Source organism: Rhinopithecus roxellana, chromosome 1 (genome assembly GCF_007565055.1).
Source record: "Rhinopithecus roxellana isolate Shanxi Qingling chromosome 1, ASM756505v1, whole genome shotgun sequence".
Taxonomy (NCBI): Eukaryota; Metazoa; Chordata; class Mammalia; order Primates; family Cercopithecidae; genus Rhinopithecus; species Rhinopithecus roxellana.
In genome coordinates, this window is record NC_044549.1 from 167465795 (window position 1) to 167471395 (window position 5601).

Here is a 5601-nt window from a genome sequence, read left to right on the forward strand (position 1 = left end):
AGGCACCTCCTGTGTGCCAAACATTGATTTAGGCACATGGGATAGGATAATTTAGTGAACAAAACAAAGAATCCCACCATTAGGAAACTGACCTTCAGGCAGGAACAAATAAAAAATAAACAGTAGACATAATAAGTAAATTAAAAGGTGTGGTGGTAGAAGATGACTAATGCCTTAGAAAATTAGAAAGTGAGTGCGTTAAGAGTAATCAGTAGTGTGGAGGCAGGGGGCCAAATGCAATATTTACTAGAGGAATCAGACTAGGAATTTTGTTTTTGTTTTTGTTTTGAGACGGAGTCTCGCTCTGTCACCCAGGCTGGAGTGCAGTGGAGCGATCTAGGCTCACTGCAACCTCTGTCTCCTGGGTTCAAGCAAATCTCCTGCCTCAGCCTCCCGAGTAGCTGGGACTACAGGCGCATGCTGCCACGCCCAGCTAATATTTTGTATTTTAGTACAGACGGGGTTTCACCGTGTTGCCCAGGCTGGTCGCAAACTCCTGAGCTCAGGCAATCCGCCCGCCTCAGCCTCCGAGGATTGCAGGAGTGAGCCACAACGCCCGGCCCCCAGACTAGGAATGTTTTAGAAGACATTTGAGCAAGGACTTGAAGGAGGTAAAGGAATAAGTCATGTAGATGTCTGGGGGACGACCACAGAAGGGAAAGAGAACAGGTGCAAAGGCCCTAATGGGGTCTTTATGATGGGTGCATCTAAGGGTCTACGATTAGACGAACAAGTCCAGAGCAGGAACAAGCACAGATTATTTAGGGCTTGTGAGCTATGGCATGGACTTTTGTACTTATTCAAATGATACAGGGACAATAGGAATGTTTGAAGCCAAGTGGTCATGTGACATGACTTGGATTGATTAATTAATTAATTTATTTATTTAGACGGAGTCTCACTCTGCCACCCAGGCTGGAGTGCAGGGGCGCAATGTCCGCTCACTGCAACCTCCGCCTCCAGGGTTCAAGCAGTTCTCTCCCTCAGCCTCCCGAGTAGCTGAGATTACAGGTGGCCGCCACCACGCCCGGCTAATTTTTTGTATTTTTAGTAGAGACAGGGTTTCATCATCTCGGCCAGGTTGGTCTTGGAACTCCTGACCTTGCCTCAGCCTCCCAAAGTGCTGGGATTACAGGCATGAGCCACCGTGACCATCCATGACTTAGATTTTAAAAGAGGTAGTCTGGTTGCTGGGTTGAGAATAGGTTATAGGCAAGCCAGTACAGAAGCATGGAGACCCGTTAAAAGGCAACAGCAGTGATGCAGACAGGAGATGACACTGGCACAGACCAGGATAGCAGGAGCATGGGAAGTAAAAGAAGTGGATGGATTCCAGATACATTTTATTTTTATTTTTATTTTATTTTATTATTATTTTTTTAAGATAGAGTCTCGCCCTGTTGCCCAGGCTGGAGTGCAGGGGCGCAGTCTAGGCTCACTGCAACCTCCGCCTCCTGGGTTCAAGCAATTTTCCTGCCTCAGCCTCCTGAGTAGCTGGGACTACAGGCACCCACCACCACGCCCAGCTAATTTTTGTATTTTTAGTAGGGACGGGGTTTCATCATATTGGCCAGGCTGCTCTCGAACTCCTGACCTTGTGATCTACCCACCTTGGCCTCCCAAAGTGCTGGGATTACAGGCCTTAGCCACTGTGCCTGGACCCAGATATATTTTAAAGGTCATTAGAATGGGCACAATTCAGAGGTTTGTCCCCTGTGAAGGACTGCTAATCTCCACCTATTTACAGCTGCCATGATAAATAAAGGTACATTCGAATAATTTCACAATATTTTAGTAGGCAGATCTTTCTCTTACTCAAAAGGGCACCACCTCCATTGCTGATTTTTATTCAGAACTTGTCAAAACTCTGCCTGTCTGCTTACATCACAGAGAGACATTATTTGCTGCCTGATGGAAGTACACATTACCCTTGAATGGTATGTGTTTCTGTAAACTTCAATCAAGGAAAGTCTCCAATTCTAACCACCAATTTATAGGAAATACAAGGGATGGAGGATACCACTGACTTACAACCAGTAAAATATAAGCATGGAAAACTCTAGAGGACAAATGACCTGGTTTTTTTTGTAGTTGTTTGTTTTGTTGTTGTTGTTGTTTATGAAACAGTCTTGCTCTGTTGCCCAGGCTGGAGTGTAGTGGCGTGATCTCTGCTCACTGCAACCTCTGCCGCCTGGGTTCACGCCATTGTCCTGCCTCAACCTCCCGAGTAGCTGGGACTACAGGCGCCTGCCACCACACCCAGCTAATTTTTGGTATTTTTTTAGTGGAGACGGGGTTTCACCGTGTTAGCCAGGATGGTCCCGATCTCCTGACCTCATGATCCGCCCGCCTCGGCCTCCCAAAGTGCTGGGATTACAGGCGTGAGCCACCATGCCCAGCCATGACCTGTTTCTTTAACAGATTAATTGCAAGGGGAAAGAGGACTGATTCTCTTCTATTTCAGTAGAAATAGCTCTGACTTCAGAGCTACATCTTCCAAATGTATTGACCTCTTTTGGATCTCGATTTTCTGGTTTTTTGTTTGGTTGTTGTTGTTGTTTTAGAGACAGAATCTTGCTCTGTCATTGTCTGGAGTGCAGTGGCATGATCATAGCTCAATGCAGCCTCGAACTCCTGGAATCAAATGATCCTCCCACCTCAGTTTCCCAAGTAGTTAGGACTACAGGCATGCGCCACCACACCTGGCTTTTCTTTTTTTAAGTTTTTGTAGAGACAGAGTGCTGTGTTGCCCAGGCTGGTCTTGAACTCCTGTCCTCAAGCAATCATCCCACCTTGGCCTTCTAAAGTGTTGAGATTACAGGTATGAGCCACGGCTCCCAGCCTGGATCCCAATTTTTAATAAATAATTTTTTTAATGTATAAGACATTTGAGAAAATTTGAACACCATTTGGGTATTTGATTATATCAGCACATTGTTATTCATGTTTTTAGGTGTAAAAGTGACTATGGTTATGTTTTTAAAGGAGAAAGAGAGTCTGTTTGTCTTTTAGGTAAAAATTGTCAAACATTTTCAATAAAGGGCCAGATTGTGAATATTTTAGGTTTGGTGACCACACGGTATCTGTCACAACTACTCAGCTCCACCATTATGGCACGAAAGCAGCTACACACAGTAAGTAAATGAAAGAGCATAGCTGTTGACAGGGAGGAAAAACTTCCTCTTAGTTTTAGTGATTAGAGGCCTGTGAATTATTAATAAATTGACAAATGACAGATTTGCAAGAGAGAAGATAGACTTTTACTCACATATGTAAATGGGAGTTCATAGGAAAATGTGACTTGAGGTGGCCATTAGAATTTGTGGCTTATATACTATCCTAATGGGGAAAAGTGAAGGGAAGTATTCATGGAAAAATAAATTACTTTTAGGAAAGATAAATGGGCTTTTATATGGAAGACAGGATAGTTTCTTGACAGTTTGTTAGGTGTGGTACCAGCTTCTCAACCTAGTGTTAAGAATCAATATTCCATGGTTGCAAAACTCCTGGAAAAGGAATTTATGAACATTGAGCTCATTTGAGAGACTTTTTAGCCAGGCAAGGGAGTTCAGGGGGAAAAAAAAAAGCTTATTCTCAAATGCTTTCAGCTCAAAATAATGTTTATGCCACAGTTGCTTATTCTGCAACCCTTCACTAAATTATAAGAAAACTTTACTTATAAAACAGACATTGGGCTACAGTTTGCTACCTCTGTTTTAGAGATACACATTGAAATATTTATAAATGAAATAATATGACGTACGAGATCTATCTCAAAATAATCACGTAGGAGTAGGCATTTAGGTAAAACATGATTGCCCGCGAATAGGTAACTGCTGATGAGTACAGCGGGGGTTATTATACAGCACTTCTCTGTTTTTGGATGTGTTGGCAACTTTCCATAATAAAAAATGAAGAAACAAAAACAAAAGGCAAACACAATAATACTTAATATCTTGAATTAATCACTATTATCAAGCACACTATATTCCAGGCACTGTGCTAATCGCTTTACATGTGTTCACTCATTCAATCTTCACCACAACCCTAAGAAATAGGGTCTTGTGTAACTGAATGTGAACTTGATTGAAGGATACAAAATATTGATCCCGGGTGTGTCTGTGAGGGTGTTGCCAAAGGAGATTAACATTTGAGTCAGTGGGCTGGGAAAGGCAGACCCACCCTTAACCTGGGTGGGCATACTCTAATCAGCTGCCAGCACAGCTAGAACATAAGCAGGAAGAAAAATGTGAAAAGAGAAACTGGCCTAGGCTCCCAGCCTATATCTTTCTCCGAACCTGGATGCTTCCTGCTCTCGAACATCGGACTCCAAGTTCTTCAGTTTTGGAACTCAGACTGGCTCTCCTTGCTTCTCAGCCTGCAGACAGCCTATTGTGGGACTTTGTGATCATGTGAGTTAATACTTAATAATACTTAATAAACTTAATAAATATTTAATAAACTCCTCTTAATGCTACATATATATATATATATATATATATATATATATTAGTCTGTCCCTCTAGAGAACCCTGACTAATACAGTACTATTATTATCCCCACTTACAGATGAGAAACACAAGGTACAAAGAGGTTAAATAAATTCCCAAGGTCACAGAATGCATAAGGGGCAGAGCCAGTAGCTGAACCCAGGCAGGCTAGCTCCAAAGCCTATTCTCCTTAAGTATTATACAAGTTACTTGTTAAATACAAGACATTTATGGATTTGGAGAATTCTCTCTCTGCTCTCTTCTAACAATGGCTCTTTTCTAGTTAATATGCTGCTCCAGCAATGTCTTGTCTAGGGGATTACCTCCTGGATCTTCGCACTCTACATTATTATTCATTCATTTTTCTGAACCACAGTATAACTGAGCTTAGTTATTAAAATAATCTAATTCCTTCCATAACTGAATGCATTTTTATCAACCTTCTCCCTCTTGCTTTAGAACAGAAGACAACTAATAAAAAATCTTCTTGAGAAGAAAAAAAAAAACCCAATGGCTTGTATAAAACATGAGCATTTGAGCCCTGTTAATTTCAAGTATACAGTTTTAACCAGGCAGGCGAAGATTCAGATCACGAGCCAGTGTTTTCAACCATCCTTGTGTACAAAGGATTTCACATCAGCAATATTAGCATAATCTTTAAGTAGACATCAAAAAACAAAACCATAGCTAGAAAGAACCTTGAGAGGTCATCTAATCCACCCCTACTGCTAAGAAGGGTGGGCATAAGCTAGACAAGAAAGGCAGCTTTCTAATCCTTCATCTCTACAGAAGGAATTTCATAAGCTTCTTTTAATATATCAATGCCTTAGACTGCTTACTTTAGGGAACATTCCTAAAGTCTGGATATGGTTCTTTTTGCCTGGACAAAGCTTTTCTCCATTTAATAATAGGTCACACCATGCATGGTGGCTCGTGTCTATAATCCTAGCACTTTGGGAGGCCGAGGCAGGTGGATCATAAGGTCAGGGGTTTGAGACCAGCCTGGCCAACATGGTGAAACACCGTCTCTACTACAAATACAAAAATTAGCCGGATATGGTGGCACACGCCTGTAGTCTCAGTTACTTGGGAGGCTGAGGCAGGAGAATCG